This window comes from Cupressus sempervirens, chromosome 3 (genome assembly GCF_028749045.1).
Source record: "Cupressus sempervirens isolate cs-2001-9-10 chromosome 3, ASM2874904v1, whole genome shotgun sequence".
In the NCBI taxonomy this organism is placed as follows: domain Eukaryota; kingdom Viridiplantae; phylum Streptophyta; class Pinopsida; order Cupressales; family Cupressaceae; genus Cupressus; species Cupressus sempervirens.
In genome coordinates, this window is record NC_143120.1 from 715,237,093 (window position 1) to 715,258,400 (window position 21,308).

Below are 21,308 nucleotides of genomic sequence, written 5' to 3' on the forward strand. Positions count from 1 at the left end.
GAATCTAAGATTAGAAAATGAAAGAATATAGAATGATCTAATCAATGAAAGGACGATGATTCCTCAAGCAGACATGGATCAACTAAATGAGCAAATCCAATACAGACAAAAGGGAAAAGTAGGAATTGGATATATAGAAGAAGATGAATCATCCAAACAAGAATCTCAAAAGAATCAAAGACCTACTTGCAGTCACCATGGTAAGATAGGTCATACATCAAACAAATGTTGGAGCAATGGGAAAGCTAAATTTAATGGAAAATGCTACAATTGTAATCAACATGGTCATAAAGCTAATGAATGCAAAGAGAAACCTAAAATTGAAGACAAAGTGTCACAAATGCAAGAAACATGGGCACAAATCTTCTGAATGCAAAACTAAGATATTGAACCCAACAGAATAGATTGTTAAAGCTATATTTGGTTGGGGCTACAACACTTGGTGTAGATGTCATTGCCATGGAGAATTTGGAGACATTGGAATGAACTCTGTAAAACATCACATGAGGACAAGGGACACTAGTAGAAGATGTTTCATTTGTACAAAACTTGGTCATCTTGCCAAGAATTGTATGAATAATGGAAGAATTGAAGATGAAAAGATGGCAAAAGTTGATAACATTAGAAAGCAAATGAGATAGCAATGGATTTCAAAATCTTTTGAGAATGGAAGTCCAAGCAAACAAGCAAATGTCACTCTAGAATTGGGTGACTCAAGCATTTCCACTTGATCTCGGGAGCAAGGAGTATTGGAACTAGGATTCTACAGCAAACATCTTAATTAGTTCTAGTTAGTAGAATGAAAATATCCATATCAGCATTTGAGATGCAAAGGGATCACTGAGCATTCAAGAAAATGGTAGTCACTGCTAAGTGAGGTCAAGTTGCAAGACCCTACTGAGCAAGGTCGAAAGCTACTAGATTTGTTAAGTTGACACCAAGTCATGGATGTTCCTACTAAGCATTCAATATTGGATGAGTGGAAGATAATCTATCATTTTAGGAAAAAATCATACTAGGTATTTATGGTGATCGAAAGAAACATTTTGATAAAAAGGAGCAATCGAATTCATTTATGACCACAATTTTTTAAGAGCTATCTATGCAGAGCAATTTTAGGGCATCTAAGACATCCGAGTGAATTAATGTTGAATATTTTTGTATCTTTGCAAACCCTACCAAGAAAATGGCATCATCTAGCAGCAAGACTAAGAAAGGGTCAGAAATGCTAGTTCGGAGTGTGGAATGGAAGGCACTAGATTTCAAGCTAAGTCTAGTTGTCACGATAACCCTAGATCCAAGTGGAGCACAATCACAAATTCCATCTAAGGTACTATTGATTAATGATATTCATTCACTTTTTTGATGTACCATTCAAGATATTGGAAATCTAGATATGGATGAGTTGTTGGGGAAATTATGTGTGAATGGGGTATTAAGACTAGAACATCAACACCTTGAAGCTAAGGGTTTGACTCACATTCCTCACATACCACAAGATTTTCAAATTAAATGGATAAGATTTATTTTCAATCATGTGCATAATGGACAGTTGTGGTTGGAGAAACCTATTGTGATAACAAAGAAAATGATTCATAGGATTAGAGGTCTCCAAATGCTTACAAAGGCAAACATGAGAAAAACCTTAACTTGGGTCAAGCTAGAGAAGAAAACCCTTGATGAGTGGGATGGAAGGGGAATGAAAATCACTTGTGTTACAGCTATGGAATTGAACTTTGGTCTATATATCATTGCACATAAAATATACAACTCAAACATACTCAATAGTGTATCATGTGAAGCTATGGATCTTGCATACAAAGTGGTCAAGAATAACATGTCATTTGACTTAGCCGAGTTGATGTTGAATTAGTTCAACAAAAATATGTAGAGCATAAGAACTTCAAAGAACAATCCTTGTAAGTTTAGTTCACTCTTAACTTATCTATTTTTATATGTGCAAAATTTCTTCCCATCAAAAGGTACAGTCATATGGAGTAAGGATGTACCTGTTCTTTACCAAATTAATGAATATATATCAAAAATGGGAGAAAACTATGTTAGTATTATGGATAACTACTTTGATGCATTTAAGGACAAGATGAGTGATAGATTCAAGATACCTAAGAAACTTGTTGATGAATAAAAAAATGATACTTGTTTTAAGGTTGATAGTGATAAAGTGTATATACAAGTAGTAAGACCAAGAATTGTATGGGTTAAGCCTCTAAATTATGAGGTTAACATTGATGAAACCAAGGACATTATTGAAACACTATTAAATGAGCCTATTGACCCAAAATTTGCATATTTTGGCACTTATGGTGAAGCTAAAGCAAGAATAGAACTTGAAATAAAACTCCCTCATGTGATCAACAAAGGGAAGAAGGAGATAGAAAAATTGAAAACTAGCTCCACTCTTCTATTGACTAAAGGAAAAGGTGATGGCATTGAGGAAGATGAAGAAAAATATGAAGAGAAGTCAGATGAAGAAGAGCTAGTAAAGAAGAAAGGTAAGGTTATTATAACCAAACCTACAAAACCATCTACTGCAATGTTCACAAGGAGGGCACCTAGAAAGAAACTTGATAAAGAAGGAGAAGATGTGATCTTCAAACAGCCTCCACCCACCTTTTAGGAAAGATTGAAAGAAATAGAGTCAGGAGTAGGCATAACAAACTTTAGATCACTAAGGTATGAGAAAAGGATTGTAGAGAAGCAAAAGCAAGTAGAAGACATGATAATGTCTAAGATGGGTAAATGGAAGTATTCTCCAAACCAACTTGCTTAGTAGATTCTGACTGATTCAATGGAGAAAGTCAAGCCAAGATGGGAGCATGTTATGAAAACTACTAAAGACATATTTGAGAAAACCCTAAGGCAACTCATGTCGAGCTTGAATGACAAGGAAGTGAAAGATTCCATTAAGAAAAATGAAGAAAAACTTACCTTGAGATTCAGCACTTGTCTAATATTGATGAATGACATTGAAAATATGGTAAGGAATGCCAAAAAACACATAGAAGAACATTTATATTCTTCACAAATAGAGTGATTTTTTTGTTCATGTCAATGACAAGGATGAAGATGATGGTGAACATGACAAGTAAGAGGAAACTAATGATGAAAAGGTAACACATTATGATAATATTGATAATGAGGAACAAGAAAAAGAAGCTATCAAGGAAGATTTATTTGAAGTTTAGAACATTGAGGAGACTAACCTAAAGAAGATCACAACAGTAGTCATAGCCTCACTTCCTCATTCTTTGAGCAAAGCATTAAAGACATCAAGCCTAGAGAAAGCCACTGCAAAATTGATTGTGTCAAACATTGCAAGCACAAGCACTCAATCAATATATGCACCTATTCATCTGAGTACTTCATCATCTACTGAGAAATTTTCACTTCCTCCTCCATCAGTTTTGGTCAGACAAGGTATTTCTTCAATAAGTGCAATATCTAGTTTTTCTACCAATCCTACTATTTCTACTATTATTTATATTCCTCATATGCAAATAATAAGTACAAGGATAGTTGAAGCCAGGCCTCAACCGAGTACAAAATTTTTGAGTAAGGGTAAAGAGAAGGATGAAGAAATTGATCTTGATGAGGAGATAGTCATCCCAAATTGTTATATCTCAAATCTTAATCCTGATCAAATGCATATATTTGGAGAACTACTTCAGAAGAAAGCTAAGTAGCAGAGGCTTATAGAAGAAAGAAATAAGGAATTCCAAGTACTTGGAGATGTAAAAAATATTCTATTAGAGGCACTTAGCATAGAGCTAATTACACATTTTTAATTTTGAAGCAAATTTACTTTTTTTGTACTTTGTCTATAATGTATGGATTGGAAGGCATGATCAAATATTTTTTAAGGAGGATAAGGCATGATCAAATATTTTTTAAGGAGGATATTTTTCTTACCTTTCCATTTCTTTTGGTTTCGTCTCTTTCTATTGATTTTTGTTGACGTTATCTCATTTTATGTATAGGAGGGTTTATAGTGCAGTAATTTTGTCCAAGTTTCAAAGATGGACCTCTAGCTGTGACTCCATGGTTAGTTTTTAATGGACTCTTGGGGAATGATAGTTGGATGGGTCCTTTTGGTGATTCTATGGTATCAGAGTGAGGAAATGTGATTTTCTATTTTTTCTAACTAGCCCTAGGTCAAGTACCTATGAGGATTTACCCTTGTGAGTGTGTTGTTTGGAGTATAACAGGAGAAGGAGGCTTGTTTTAGGGTTGACGGTTTGGGATTAAGCTTGAATAAGGTAAATAGACATTTCTAAGTTTTGGGTGTGATTCCATGAGCCCATTTCCCTATAGTGGCTTTGTAAACCAAGCCTAATTAGGCTAATTTGGACTATGTTTCTTTGTGAAGCAAAGGGAGTGTTGGATTTGAGTAGAGACTTATAAATTTAGAATCGGATATAACTCTGAAAAGGATATCTAGAACCTTATTTTTTAGGGGGACTTGTTTGGTTTTTTAGGAAGTTAGGCCCCAAAAACCTCCTAAGGAGACCTAATAAGGGCTACTCAGTGAAATAGGGTTTGATTCATTGTAGATGTGTAGGGATCCAACCAGTGGAATATTCTATGTTATGTGAGTACCCTAAATCCATTCCATTCCTTGGAACCATTGAAGTAAACATTTATTGTGTTTTTCTCATGTTGGCTTAGCTGTGAGAATTAGGTTCTCAAACCATATTTTGGGTGAATTGGATTGTTAGACAAGGAAAGCTTAAAGGAGTTGATGGTCTTGTTTTCTATTGTATTAGGAGGATCTAAACTTACTATTATCTTGAGTTAAGATTGTAGATTTGACAACTAGTTGGGTTTTTGAAAGTGTGGGAAAGCTCATTATCACATTTCTAGCAGTATACTCTACATCATAAGGGATTTTGATTCATATCCAACTTATTTTGATGATGAAAGAAGATCCATGGACATAAAAAATGCTAGTCTGAATGTTTTACTATACTAAAAACTCCAAAAGCTCCACTAATATGGCTATAATAGGCATTATTTATGTTAATAGACCATAGTATCTAATCAGGCATTTAAAAACTAGCATCCACATTATGTTTATAATAGACATTAGATTATTCACAAGTTAAATATGATAAACAGACAAAACTCTTGAAGAAGTATCATTTTCTTTTATCAAGCATGACTTCTAACATTAGTCAAAACTTAACTGACTCATATTTCTGATCAAGGTAGCTCATTTGACTTATCCTGATGAATCATGGTTCTACTTACTCATGCAAAACAATAGTTTGTGATGTATCTTGATCATAGTTGACTAGACTGCCATATCATGCAAAAAACACTTATAATGGCACAACATTATTTCTTCCATAACAAATTTAAGAAAATGACATGAAGAATTAGAAGGTATACTCTATGAGTTTAGAACTTTATTTAAGACCTAGTTTTATTTTGTTGTTTTATTTTGTGGGCTGATAAAAGAATACATATAGTGTGCTAACTTCATACATTCCCTAGTTTGATTGTATTTGGCAAATTGCCTACTTCAAAAGTAATTGACTGTGTTTTTGATTCAGTTTAAGTTAAAGTAAGTCAAATGTAACTATTTAAGATGTCTAATCTAGAAATCAAATCATTGTATGTGATGTTTTATGGATGTGGCATTAATGTTTTTTGGTTTGGGTTTGGGTTTGTTTTGGTTTGTCTATATATGTTTGCAAATTAAAAACATGGATTTAATTCCTAGTATTGAAGGTGAACTTGACATTTTTATAGTTTCTTGGAAGTTTTGCAACAATGACTATTTTGGACAATGTCATTCACTAATCTATTAACGAGCATTGATGATGAGGCTCGTGTAACTACTACTGTTGTTGTTTCTTCTTCACCTATACAAGCCAAAGTTTTTTGGACATGAGAGATGGAGAAAAATTTTCTAGATGTACTCCTTGAACAAGTCAAATTAGGAAGAAAAGGTGAAGGGGGATTTCATAAAGAAGCTTGGTCCATCATCGAAAGGAGGTTTAATCAAGATATGAATATGAAACTAGAAAGATACAACTTCAACAATAAGTTACAAACATGGAATGTAGGTTATCAGATGTTGAAATACTTGAGAACCATGAGCAGGTTTGCATGGAATGAGACCACACAATGTGTTGGTGTTGATGATGGTGTGTGGGATGAGTTGTTATAGGTAATGTATTTTACAATATTTTTATGTAAGTCGAATATCTATTAATCAATTGGAATGAAATTCAAATATCTAAATCCTTAATTTTGCCTTCATGTAGAGAAAGGATTTTAAAAATGCTAGAGTGTAAAAGAGGTAGCCATTCTTATATTTCAATGACTTAGCAATCATTCTAGGGAATGACATGGGTGATGGATCTACTACTTGAAATTCCAAAGAGACTGAATATGAGAACCTTTTTGATGAGTTGATTGATCTTGACAATGTTGGGGTGTTCACTATGCATATGGATGGCACTCCAACATTTGATGAAGAGTTCCTTTAGCCAAATGATTCTAGTGCATCCATTCATGAAAATCCTTCCACACTATCATCATCGTCTAGGAGGCCAAACAAGAGGAAGGAAAACATGGCTTCTTCTTTGGATGTCATATGTGAAAGTTTTTGGAATTACAATAGGAAAGGTAAACTTCTGGGGGGGGTCAATCAGCAATTAAAACATGAACCCATAAAACTTTCACCACACATCCATCTCATTCATTCAATAGATAAACTGAAATAACATGTACAGTACATACATCTAAATTGTGTAAACATATAAGCAATCACACACATAACACCGGATATGATTACCTAGAAACCCTCCAAGTGAGAAGATAAAACTAGGGTGGGGATGATACCCACAAATATTTACTACTGCAATTGTAAAGTGTATCCAAGTAAGGTTACAATGTTTTGACCATGAATCATGATCTACCATGTAAAAGGTCTACCCTATTAAAGACTTTACAAAGACTATTAGGTCTCACTTTGTTAGAGGACTTCAGCTTACAACTAAGTAAGCACCTTGTTAAAGGATTTCATACAACCTGCTAGGACTCTGTTAAGAGATTTGACTGAAACCACCTGCTAAAATATCTCAGCATAGATCCTATGATTAGCACTTTCTTGCCAAATGACAGATCACCTCTAAACACTTATCTTCTTGATCCTTCTTGATCAGATGTCTCAATGTTGTATCCTTCTCTCTATACTCTATTTTTCTCTAACTAATTATGCAATTCACTCTTTCTTCATAACTTCTAAGTTTCCATGAATGCTTTTTTTTTGCATGCAAACTTCTCTATACTTCTCCTTCAATCCCTTACACACTCATAGGAAGTTTAGGGTTTCATCCTCTTTAAGAAGACTAGGAGACTTAGGGTTAGGTATGAAACTACGGTTGAGATTCATCCATATTGCCACTTAAACCTTCCCATTTTCTGATTGGTTGTATGTAATTGCATAGAGAATCCTCTTATAGATTCATCCTTATCTCCAAAAGATCATAATATATCCTTAGGTCAGCTGAAAAATGGTTTAAATAGTTGTTTGTGTAAGGAAAATTGCAAGAAAGAATATAATCATTTCCACATAACCCATAATAGATCTTAAATAAATATGTAATTGAAATCCACATGCAAGAGAATAGATAACATACCCACAAAAATGTGACACAAGATATACCCTTGGAAACTCTCATTGAGGGAAAAACCCAGCCTCCAAAAGTATCCATCACCATGTATTATTTAGCAAAAACACCATTGCAATACAACCATGGAAGCCTTCAAAGCCATAGCCACATCCAAGAAATCCATGTGAACAAGCATGAACCCACACATCCCATGACATACTTCCAACCTTAACAAATTCTCCCTTGGCTAACTTGTCAAGCCTTGTCCCACTTGACCATATAACTAATCATGGATGTAAGGCTCCCACAAGAAGATCAAACTCATAAACCATTCCAAGGAATATGCCCAATATAAAACCACTTCCCAAACTCAACTATCATAACAACATATGCAAATAGAGATAACCAATGTTAAACCATCTCTCAAATGAACCCTCCAAAACTAACTCATGTACTATAGCTCAAGATCCATATCCATGAAAGACAAGCATAAACATAATGCACTTGACAGAAACAATGAGCTATACCTCTCAAGTAGTAAACCACTGAGTAGACCAAGAGTGGGAAATGATAGTGCTTATCAAGTTATCCAAGTCTCCAAAAAGGACTCATCTAAGAACAATCTCCTCTCAAGTCTATATCAGGTGAATGCCCCCCAGACTTATGTTGAAACCAAATAGTTGTCCCAACAAATACTTCTCCAATCCAAGAGAAATTAACATCACCACTATCTCTAAGTATCCATGAGCACCTGTAACCAATCAATCCATTCTTGGACATAGTTGGGAGACTTTGATTGTGGCATATGACACTTTTACTTTTGAACTTAAAAAAGAATGGGAGTTCTTATAGATGATTGTAGAGGAGAAGGAGGAGTATGTGAGATATAGGTTTGAAGTATTTTAGTGAGATCCTAACATTTGACTTTAAGAAGGCTATGTTTATTGTACGAACAATCACATCTATGCAGTGGTTCATATTTGATATGGGAGCTCCTATTTTTTGAGACTATGAACTTACTATCTTCTTAAAGCAATATTAATGATTTATATTTTATAGCACTCATGTTTCCTCTTGGTTCCTTATGCTATTTTAACTTTATTAGACTATTGCATTTGTAGAAGCTTTAACAATTATGAATAAAAAGATTTAATTGATGTTCCTCTTACTATGATTGTAAAATATTTATGGTTTTTTCTTGTTTTGCACTACATTGTATTAGTCTTGTTATGTGTTATGATCAGCTCATTGTGAATAGATATGTTATATGTTATATGTTATATGTTATATGTTATATGTTATATGTTATATTTTATATGTTATATGTTATATGTTATATGTTATATGTTATATAAGCTTAGAATATGTTGGTTCCAAAATATTGGGAACTGATATTTATTTTTAGTGTGAGTGGTGTTGTAGAAGTTCATTGGCTTACATTTTTTCTTTTCTAAAATATATGTTTTTACTTTGCTAATGATGTGTGAACTTGGATAATATTTGGGGGCAGTGGTAAAAAAATTCCTATGTTGGAAATTCAATGCAAGAGTAGAATTTCAAGGCTATGGATGGTCGTTGTTGTATGAAAACTAGTGTGGTATAAAATGTTTCATGTATGCTAATCTATGATAACTCAAACATTTTTCTTCCATGTTACACTATTGTTTTAAAAAAAATGTTGAGGGTTTGAATTGTTTTGATTTGGCCACTCATAAAGAGTGCCATAATTTTAGTACTTTTTTTAGTATGGCTATAACTATACTCTAATTCTAAGGTGGATTTTTTCTTCATCAGTTCAGTGAATACGTAAGCCAAAGCACTAACCCAAACTTTGGTTTGTAGTTGTATCTGAAATACATGTACAATCAATTATTTTCATATAGTGCAATGTTGTGAACATTTTTAATAGTAGGAATATTTTGTTTATAATTTATAATTATTTATTACCTCCCCTTTTGGAATGTGTTAATACTTGTCACTCGTTGATTATTTGTGTAGTTTTAGATAAATAATACAAATCTTTGGAAGTGTAGTTGCATTCTCCCAAATGCATATTACTTATGCAAGTTTGATAATGAATGCTAGAACTTATTGTCTCTTGGATAATTTTGTCTCATTATATTTGTTCATTATTTAGATAATGGTGGTGGCTTTGGACACCTTTCCATAGTGTGACTGTGGTGTTGGTACTGTATTAATGAAGACCCCACGTACAAAGCATTATCCAGGGTGTAAATTTTTATGTTATCCAAATAGTCGAAGGGTTGTTACTAATTTATTTATGTTTATTTTAAATATAATAAATTATTGCGGCAAACACTTATGTAGTTTTGGAATGCAAGGGGACAATGGATGCAATTACTTTCGATGGGTCCTTATATGTTAACTACATCTAACTATATAGAAAATGAAAAGAACGGTTGTAAGTTGTGCAATATTTAAGATATTGTTGTTGGGGAGATTGCTTCCATGTTAAAAGTAAAAATCATTTTTGCACGATGTGTACTTATTTTTGTTCTAATTGCTATAATTGCAGTATTGGTTATGGTGGTTTGAGACCAAATGCGTTAATATGGTTAAAATATAGATATTGAAGATGTAAATTATATTATGACTTTGTATACCTCATGGTGGAAAAAATTTTGTAATGACATTTCTATTTTGTTATTTTGAACATGACTATGATCATGGAGATTTCTTTTTATGATTTTTTAATATAAATGATAAATATATTTTACTAATTTCATGATTATTTATCATGTTTAACATTTTCATGATGTTGTCTATTTATCTTTAAAAAGTTGAAATAATTTAAATTTCTCAATAACTTCAATGAATAAAATAAAAACAAAAATACATTCTTCTTTACAATTATTTTTAAAAATAACCAAAATAATAATAAATTAAAACAAATAAAATTAAATGAAAAAATTTTAAAAACTTAAATTTAACCTTATTCCAATTTCAATTTTGTACAACCAAACAAAGGATTAACATATTCTCAATCAAATTTTAGTTGAACCAAATTGGACCGGAATTGTCATTTTCTATTCCTATTCTCTATTCCCATTCTCATTCCAATTTTCAACTCATATGCTAGCAACCAAACGGGCCCTTATCTCTTCATAAATCCCCATGCAATGAATTTCTTTAAATATATATCTAATATTAAAAGGAGTTTACATGGATTTAATTTTATTATAAATTATTCTATGGAGGGAAGAATGATAAAGAAAAATGTTATTGATAGTAAATCACTTATCCCTTTCATAGACATATTTAGATACAATAAAATCCTCATACTTCATTCCTATGTTTACCTTCCAAATAATGGGGATATTGAAGTTAAAATTATAGTTTAGAGATACCTTTTGAATTTAGATTGGTACATGTTTCAATTATTTTTATATGAAGGATTTTTAGTTATTTATATTTGTTGAAGATCTTCCCTTTGTTATCCTTTGATGGGTGTGAATGCCTTGCTCCAAAGTGCTAGTTACAAGCAAGATGAATAATAGGAAAAAATATGAAATTTAGCTTTGCCTTGTCAATGTGTGGCATAGAACTTTTAGGTGACAATGAAATATCAAGAACACTCTCTCTTAGTTGATATAAGATGACTCAATGTGTTGTAAAATATTGAACTAGTGATTAATTCATGATGATTAGAGTTAGAATTAGATTTAGGTTTAGAATTAGGGTTACAGTTTGGGTTAGAGTTAGAGTTAGAGTTAGAATTAGAGCTAGAGTTGGGGTTAGAATTAGAGTAAGGATTAGAGTTAGAATTAGAGTTAGGGTTATAATCAGGGTTTGGTTTAGAGTTAGGGTTAGTAATAGCGCTCTAGTTAAATTTTAGGTTAGCATTAGGGTTAGGGTAATACTTGGAGTTAGAGTTAGAGTTAGAGTTAGGGCTAGAGTGAGAGTTAGAGTTAGAGTTAGAGTTAGAGTTAGGGATAGGATTAGAGTTATAATTTGAGTTAGAGTTAGGGTTTGAGTTAAGTTAGGATTAGGGTCAGGATTAAGATTTTTATATATAGGGTTAGGGTTAGGGGTAGAATTAGAGTTAGAGTTAGGGTTAGAATTAGGGTTAGAGTTAGAGTTAGAGTTAGAGTTAGGGTTAGGATTAGGGTTAGGATTAAGATTAAAATTAGGATTAGAGTTAGGTTTATATAGGGTTAGGGTTAGGGGTAGAATTAGAGTTAGAGTTAGGGTTAGAATTGGGGTTAGAATTAGAGTTAGAGTTAGGGTTAGGGTTAGGGTTAGTGTTAGAGGTAGGGTTAATGTTAGGATTAGTGTTAAGGTTACAATTAGATTTAGAGTTAGTGTTAGATTTTAGATAAGGGTTAGAGTTAGAGTTAGAGTTAGAGTTAGAGTTAGAGTTAGAGTTAGAGTTAGAGTTAGAGTCAGAGTCAGAGTCAGAGTCAGAGTCAGAGTCAGAGTCAGAGTTAGAGTTAGAGTTAGAGGTGATATAAGACTAGTCCTAACACTATCTTCAATGAATTATCAAGAACTTAGAGGGATATTTAGGCATATAGTTATCAAGAACACTCTCTCTTAGTTGATATTACTCTAACTCTAACTCTAACTCTAACTTTAACCCTAACTGTAATCTAAAATCTAACTCTAACTCTAACTCTAATATCATCATCATTATCGTGATAGAGTTAGAGTTGGAGTTAGAGTCAGAGTTAGAGTCAGAGTCAGAGTCAGAGTTAGAGTCAGAGTTATAGGTGATATAAGACTAGTCCTAACACTATCTTCAATGAATTATCAAGAATTTAGAGGGATATTTAGGCATATAGTTATCAAGAACACTCTCTCTTAGTTGATATAACTCTAACTCTAACTCTAACTCTAACTTTAACCCTAACTGTAATCTAAAATCTAACTCTAACTCTAACTCTGATATCATCATCATTACCGTGATAGTTAGTTAGGGTAAAGTTTATCATAATAATATATGGTTAGAATTAGGGTTAGAGTTTGACTGAGGGTTAGGGTTATAGTTAGAGTTTTACTTTGAATTAGTATTAGATTAGACTTATCATTATGAATATGTCAATGATTCTTGACTCTCTATCTAAAGCTGCCATAGCTGAAACAAAATATGACATAAATTTAAAATCAGAATCATGCCAATGGTACTTAATTGGAGGGATATAAATTTAAAATTAATTTTTTTGGCATAACATAATACATGATGTAACATTATGAAGTGTAGATTATATAAATGTAAAAACAATATTGCATTGAAAAATGTAATGAAATTTTGTGTATGGAAACATGGGATTATAATGATCATTCATAGACATTAAAGAATAAGAGAACATAATTTTGTAACATCTAGTACTAGTGCATTGTTTTAAATTTATAAAGCACAAATTTGACACAAAATAGAAGAATAATTAATTATGCATTTTCATAAAAATAATGTATTATTACATCATTGACGTTCAAGGCTTCTCAATCTCATTTCCTCTGCCTTCCTATATGAAATTTGTTTCCCGCTTTTTATTTTTCATAGCGGTCATATGTAAATGGTGGCATTATTCTCAATCCTTCTATAGACTTTACACGAGAAATAGCCAAAAATGTTAATCCATCTCTTTCCTTTGGACCTATATCAATTGTTGTTTTTTAAAGAGTTAGTCCCTATGATTTTTGAATTGTCAATGTCCATACCAATCTTAATGGTAGTTGGGAGGTACTTCCCCTCTGTAATGGTATTCCAGAATAATCATCAAATTCAACAATGACATAGGTTGGTGTTTGAGGAGGACTAGTTCCTGGTCTATATACAATACTCTGTATATATCTGAAAGCTCCATTGAAAAGGCCAACTTCTATCCAAACATTTGTAGTTAATATCACCCTAGAATCTTTACAAATTAATAACTCTAACTCAAGTTCATCACTTGAACCATCTTCAACTATGTTACTATTCCTTGTCCTAGTTGCAAGACTGTGTGCAACAGGATACCTCAAAGAGTACAACATTTTCCTATTATGATTGTGGACATTCTCATTGGTTGAGAATAAATGTACTTCTTTGTCAAAATCATCATTCGTTAGAGGATCAAGCCATATATGAATCCTCATCATAAGAAGATCCCAATCATCTATCTTAAGATTCACATCTCTCAAATTTCTTAGAAGTTCACGAAATCTTTGTTGGTCAAATTCTTGACCATCTTGCCTAAATATTTTATCTAATGTAACCATTGTTTTGAATTCTTTCCACAATAATTTAGCTTTCCTTTGGCTAGCATATGGTGGTTTATCATTGATTGGAGGTAATTGACCAAGATCACCAACCAAAATAATAGAAAGTCCTGAAAGAAAGAAAATAAAGGTTGAAAAAAAGTATTAGGAATACTATAGATGGATAGTAATAGTAAATATTAGTTGACATAAAAAATACACTTCACAACAACAAAAGATTTACCTACAAAACTTCTATCAGCATTTTTTGGGAATGCTTGTCTAAGATGGGAGTCTATAATTTCCAGCAAGTCTTAAACAATGAAATTAATTTCATCAATCAAAATATATCTAATGCGATCCATTTCTTCTTGAAAACTTGTAAGTCGTGTCCCCTCTAGTTGAGTAAAATCTGTTATTAGTGTTAGCAGCTTTGAATGAATTATTGAAGCTCCTATATTGAAAGCTGCACTACTCCAATTGATATGAGTAATAGAAGTGGAGAAGAATTTGGCATTGCATCCATATGAAGAGATTGACTGATGGCACCAAGTAGATAAGACTTTCTCGTTCCTACAGTTTCTTGAATTATCATACATAGAGGGTTCCCCACTTGATTGCTATGGTAATGTGTCATAATAATGTCAATGGCCTTTTATCGGTTTCCACTAAGACTTGAAAATTTGATGCATTATGGAATGTCATCATACATGATACATTGATATTTCTTCATTTCACCAATGAAGTTGATAGCCACAACAATATTATCTTCACATTGATATTCAATAGACTAGTTTGTATTCCTATCAATATTTCTTCTTCCCAACATGTTTATTTCAGAAACTTGCATGTGTTGACCATGATGTAATCTAGATATGATTTCCTATTCATTCTCTATAGTATTTTCTTGAGCACATACAATATCTTCTGAGTCACTTGCAACTTCATCATTTTTTGGTTATATAGCTCATTTAACATGCTAAGGAGTATATTGGAGTGACTCCCAATTGGTCATTATAGTATCATCAGTGTCACCAATGTCCCTTTGAATGTCATAGAAAGGTTTGTATAACAACAACTCAGATGAACAAAAATCAACCCATTTTTTGGAGTCTCATCGAGGAATCGATATAAGCCTTGGAAACACTCTAACTATAGCTATTATTTCTCTTGGCCCCCATTTGTTATCTCCTCTTTTCTTAGGATTGTATATCCAAGATCTTGATGCATCAATCAATTTTATACCTTCCATACAAAGGGATTTTGTTTTATATCCTTGTATAAAATATTTTTATGATCTTCTTCATTATTCTCTATATTAATTGTTACAAGTTTAAAAAATTCATGTGAAACATTTAGATTAACTTTCTACTACTCTCCATAAGTGGAAGTTCTAACAACATATGACATGTTTATTGAGGTCCAATGTCTCTTTCTATAACTATTTCTATGAGAAGCTTTCTTTATGCACTTGCTACAAGATCATTAGAATTTTCCAATTTTGATAAATGCATCAACATTTGTTGATATATTTCAAAACTTTTTTCTTCTTTTGAACCATACTTTGAAATATACATGATAACTACATGTTTAGAAAGTATAGGTTGCTAATCTACTTTTACCCTCCAAAGTTGCAAGATGTGTCGATTATGTGTGTTAACTCTATCATCATTTCTTGCTAGCTCAATTTTTTTCACATGTTTCTCCATCCTCATATAATATGGACCCACCCAAATTAAATGGCCAAGGAGCATTATACCTAGAAGGGATAAAATTATAAGTTTGTAATGATGTATGTAAATAATTGATGTGTTAAATAGGCATAAAACTTAAATTCGTACAATAATTACCTACAAACCATTCTTCCCCTCTTTTTACATAAGCATGCACCCTCCTTATAGGCAGTGTGTCTTTTGAGATAGTTCAATATCTCCTCATAGTCTTGATCAATATCCATTTGTGCTAGTTGTGCAGTATTTTTGAGACATGGATGTTGACCAAAATGTTGAAAAGCCAAAAAATAGTTGTACAAATTATAGGTAGTTATTAATAAAATTTGTGCTTAAATAAATCTATAATGCTAGAAACAATGCTAGAAAAGCCATATCCAACAATCTTGATGTAACATATTCATTGATAGGAAATGCTACTATAGCTGGCCAATCAATTAATTGAGATGAAACTAAATTAGGATTGTTAACCCATGCATGAATTAATTCCATTTCTCTTTGAGCATTGGGTGATCTAGAGGTCATAGATGTAGTATGCTCAAGTATATTACCTTCATTTGCCTCAATGAGTGGACCAACAAAAATGACCTCATTTGCATCATAATCAAACTCCATGTGTATTGTCTTCAACCTATTAAAAATATTCTCATCAGGAATTTGGGTCAAGCCATTGAGAACACCTTCATTGATTCTAACATCTACATAGAAGGGATCATTTTCTACTTTGTACCTTAAATCTCTATACAGACCCCCCCTATTTATAGTAAAGTTATAATAGGTGAGACATTGATCCCGTCTACAAATAATAATTATTGTCAACTTGTCAATTGCATGTGGTAAAACTTTGAATTCTTCTTCAACATGTTGAGGAAAACATATAGTGTGTCCCTTGTACTCGTATTGACCACCAGTTGCATGTATAACTTGAAGTATAGGACTAACATGTGCAATTAACATCTCTTCAACTTGGGTCAAATTTGCAAGCACTTGTGGTTGAGACCCAGGATGAATACGGTTTAGAGAAGAAAATCTATGAATACCTCTCTCTTTTTGACACCTATTACATATAGGACCTTCAAAGTACAAGAAACATTCATAAAAAGATATGATTCCTAGAAAACATGACACATACGTGGAGTCTTCAAACTATCTATTTGATGCCTAAACTACATCTAAAATCTTCTAAACTCAGTATGAAGAAGACCATTTGGGTTTGTAGTGTCTTCCATAGTTCCTTCAACATCATCATTAATGTTCAAAATATTTTCATGTTTTGGGGTTTCAGATGCTCGTTGTTTAGATCTAGAATTTTCATTTTGAAGATCCAACTAAATATTTGCATTAGATGGTTGGTTGTACCTTTCAATTGGTTGGCCACAATTTTCTTCACACTCATGTTGTGCTTCATTTGGAAGGAGAAGGATTTCTAGAGCAATCTGATGTCATATATTTCTTTCTGCATTTCTTCCATCTATTTGTTGAATTTCCAATTCTCCTACTATTTGTTCATCCCTTCTTCTAACATGCCTCTCCCTATCAACTTGGTTACACCTTGTCCTTTGTTCTTGTCTCTGACTTTCTGTCATTTGTTCTTGTTAACATCTACAATAGTCTCTTTGATATTGTCTATGATATTCTCTTTGGTGTTCTCTTCTTTGTTCCTCTGATTCAAAGGTTAACCTTGGTCTCACCATAGCTAATTATGTGAAAATAGAGTGAAGTTAGGAAAATAAATTAAGAACATAGTTTTATGAACTAATGAATTATATTATAAATTAAACACTAACTTTAAATTAATGTATGTTTGTAGGTGGTTTATTAATATTTAAATTATCACTTAAATATTCTAAATGAAATATGTAGTTAAATATTTAATCCTTATAATTGTATTTAGTTGTTGAGGATAACATAAGTTTATGAAAAAAAGTACACTAAGATAAAGAATATTGTAAAAGAAACTTATAGTGTACAAAAATATGAGCAATTTAGAATTGTAAGAACATTAAAGAGACATTTTATTTATATAGAGAACAATTACATATTCATAAAATCAAAAGAATCTTTTGTCCTTTACAATACAAAAATAATGATACAAAAAAATAATATCCTTTTCTATAAGGTGATGCATGTGAACATAGAAAGGTCAAAGATCAAATCAATTCCATTGTCGAGGCCTCCATTGGCCTTCTATCCAATCCAACACTAGTCACAAGTTTGATCATGAATATGTTTTTAAGGTTATAGTATCCAGAAAATACACTTCAAAAAGAACTTCACAACTCAATGGGGTTTCAAATGTAGCCTCCACAATCCCTCACCACCAACAATCATTCTCTCTAACTTCAACAAAGTCCCTCACAAATATTTGACACGGTAATGAAATTGCAGGTGGTAGGGGTCTAATACATTGAACAGTAACCTCCTCTATGAGTGGTTTTCTAGTCCACTCATCTATAATAAAATGATCGTACTAAAAATAAAATGTTGAGTCATTTCTATTTGGCACAATTCCAATGATTGTGCCCTCAAACTAGGTGCCCTGGTACCCTTCTTCAAACAAGCATATTTATACCTTCATGCCAATCAATTCATACATTTTATATTCCTTAAATCTAATTACAATGAAATTGATATTTAAATTAATCATTTAACTATAAAACAACGTGTACATGCAAATGCACAACATGCTTTAGAAGAAATCCAAATAAATTTAAGTGGCATAAAAAGATTACACAAGTATAGCAAAAAACAAATGATCTTTATAATGTAATAATTTTAATTTTAAAAATGATTGGATTTGTAAAATTAGATAACCAGTTTATGGTGGATCGTAAGGTAAATTTTCATTATGCTAACACAACATATAACACAAAATCAACAACATTATCAGAACATCACATATGAGTTTTTAATTTTAAAATCTTGGGAACATGGGCACACAAGTAATATGATATGCTTGTCAATGATAACGATAAATGTGACGCATAACTCTTCATCGACTCAAACTATATTGTAAATAAAATTCAGCCATAGTCTAGGAATTTCTCATAACTGTGTTAATTGTTTTTCCTCACCTCAAGATGAGGATGACCTCTTTTCTTGTATGTGCATTGTATTTTTTTGAGAGAGAATGCATTTTGAGAGAGGTAGGAGAGATTTTGAGAGTGGTAGGATAGATTCTAAATTTAAAATCATCACTTACCAAAGAAATTTGTGATGTTGTGGGTTTGGAGACTGGAAAGTTGTTCAGGAGGACAAAACCCTTAGAAGATCATTAGTTCCACCTTCCTTTAGAAATAGGCTGCCATGTGGAAGCTGTTGAACTGGATGGAGAGTTATACATTGTTCTACTTAGTCGACATAATTTTCATATTTTAGTATGTAATGACTATGAACAAGCTTTACACCTCAATTTCAACTTCCAACAATGAGTGGTTTCTTGATTCAGGTATAATTACATGCTTGTCAATAAATGAAGTACCCATATCTTTCCTAATTGAGTTCCTTTGGATTCCTTTCAATTTCTTTCCTCATATTAATGGCTGGGCTTAACCAGCAAACTCGAAGCATTGACTACTTTGAGTGTGTTAGGTGGGCCCCAGCTATAATCTGTCTACTTAAGATACTGTTTGGTAGAAATTTGTAATGAGAAGGATATTGTTCAATGTCAGAACGCATCCTAAGGTTTCTTTGAGATACTTAGGATTTCCTTAGTTGTTTCATTTTAGAACTTACTTTCAAACATAGCTGAAATTTTGACTGCAATAGATGATAATGAGAAAGTATTGGTTAGGCTTTGCAAAGAAATAATGATGTCGATCGTCGAGAAATAGTTGGAATGTGAACTTTCATTTACTTTGATGACTTCAATGTTTAGCAGAGTTGATTTTCTTCTATTTTAATGAGAAGGATATTGTTCAATGTTAGAACGCATCTTGAGATTGCTTTGAGATACTTAGGATTTCCTTAATTGCATAGTTTAAGAACCTAAAAGAAGTTACCAGTTAGGCTTTGCAAATAAATAATGTGAATGTAGTCATGTTAGTGACCTCATTGATTTATTGAATCTCTGTACAAACACTCACATAGTAGTAAAGTTGTTGCCATGAATTGCTCCGATGCTTCCTTTCTATTGGAAGGACTTGAAAAAAATAGTTATGAGATGGATGCAAAAAATATAAGAAAGAAAAAAATTTCTTATAATATAATTAGAATGTGAAATTCTAATGTTTGCATCAACCTGCTTTCGCTATGAATTGTGTTCCTTCCCATTGGACGAACTTGATCAAGATCAAGATGTCAAAGATGATATTGCCTATTCAAATGTCCTAGTCATGACCTTAATGAACATTAGTAATTCATCCCAAAATGGTAAGGGTTTGGTGTAAATTTCCTTAGCTGTAACCTAAAAGAAGGTACCTCCAAACATGGCTGAAACTACACTAGATGATAATGCAAAAGTATTGGTTTGGCTTTGTAGAGAAAGTATTGTTTAGGGTTTGTTGTGTCATTTTATGGTTTGATAACAAGGGCAGTTATTGCGACATGACATTTTCACTCCTTGCTCCTGATTGGCAATTAAATGAAATGGGACTTAGTGCAGTGGCTCATTTGACTTTGAGTCTTGCATTTTTTTATCAAATAATTCCTTTCAAAATTTAAATACTCCATCTATGCCTCTCTAAATTTCCCTCAATATTATTATTATTATTATTTATTAATATAGCTAATAATAGGTATTCTCCATATTATTATTGGAATAAATTTCAAATTTCAAATTTTGAAATACAATTCAAAATTCAAAATCTATTTAGAAGTATTGAGAATAGTATTAATAATAATAATAATTAAGAATCGCTTTAAATTTTGAGAGCAATCATTATATATTCTTTTAGGAACAAAAATATTATGATTTATTAATGTAAATATTATTATAAATAATTAGGTATTCTCAATATTACTATTAGATATTTAAGAGAGGAGTCTAATATGTTTCCAAAGTAGGGTGGGGATCAATGATTAGGAAAGGACATAGATCTATAAATTTTGAAGTAGGCATGAATTTTATGTCTACTTTGTTTCTTAATGCATTCATGTTTCTACTTGGTGTCTACTTTGTGTATGCTTTGTATTATTATACACTTGTATATTAACTTTGCAAGAAAATGTACGATCTCCCTTGAGGGCAAGCAAAACTTGAGAAGGGAGGATTGTGATATCCCCATCCAAACAGAATATTGATAAATCAAATAGTAATAATATAATATTGATAATAGTATAGTTGTAATTATATTATAATACATCAAAATATTAAGAATTAAATATTATTATATAAAATAATAAAACATAATACTTAATTTAATAATCTTAAGTGAATATATTATATCTTATATATAATAATATTAATAACAATAAATATAATTTTAAATAATTAATATATTATTAAAACAATCATATTATTTATATAATTATTAATTATGAGGGACATGACTTTAGAGAAGTGCGTGCACACACACACACACACACACACACACACACACACACACACATAGATAGATAGATAGATAGATATAGAAATGTGGAAAAATAAATGTACTAAGGGACATTATAAAAAAAAAGAGTAAGGAGACAAGGGCAGTTGAACTAGAAAAGTATTTATCCAACCATTAGGATATTATGTCACTCAAGAGATACTTGATGGTTATGTGAAAGTGATTCTAGAATCAAAGAGAGA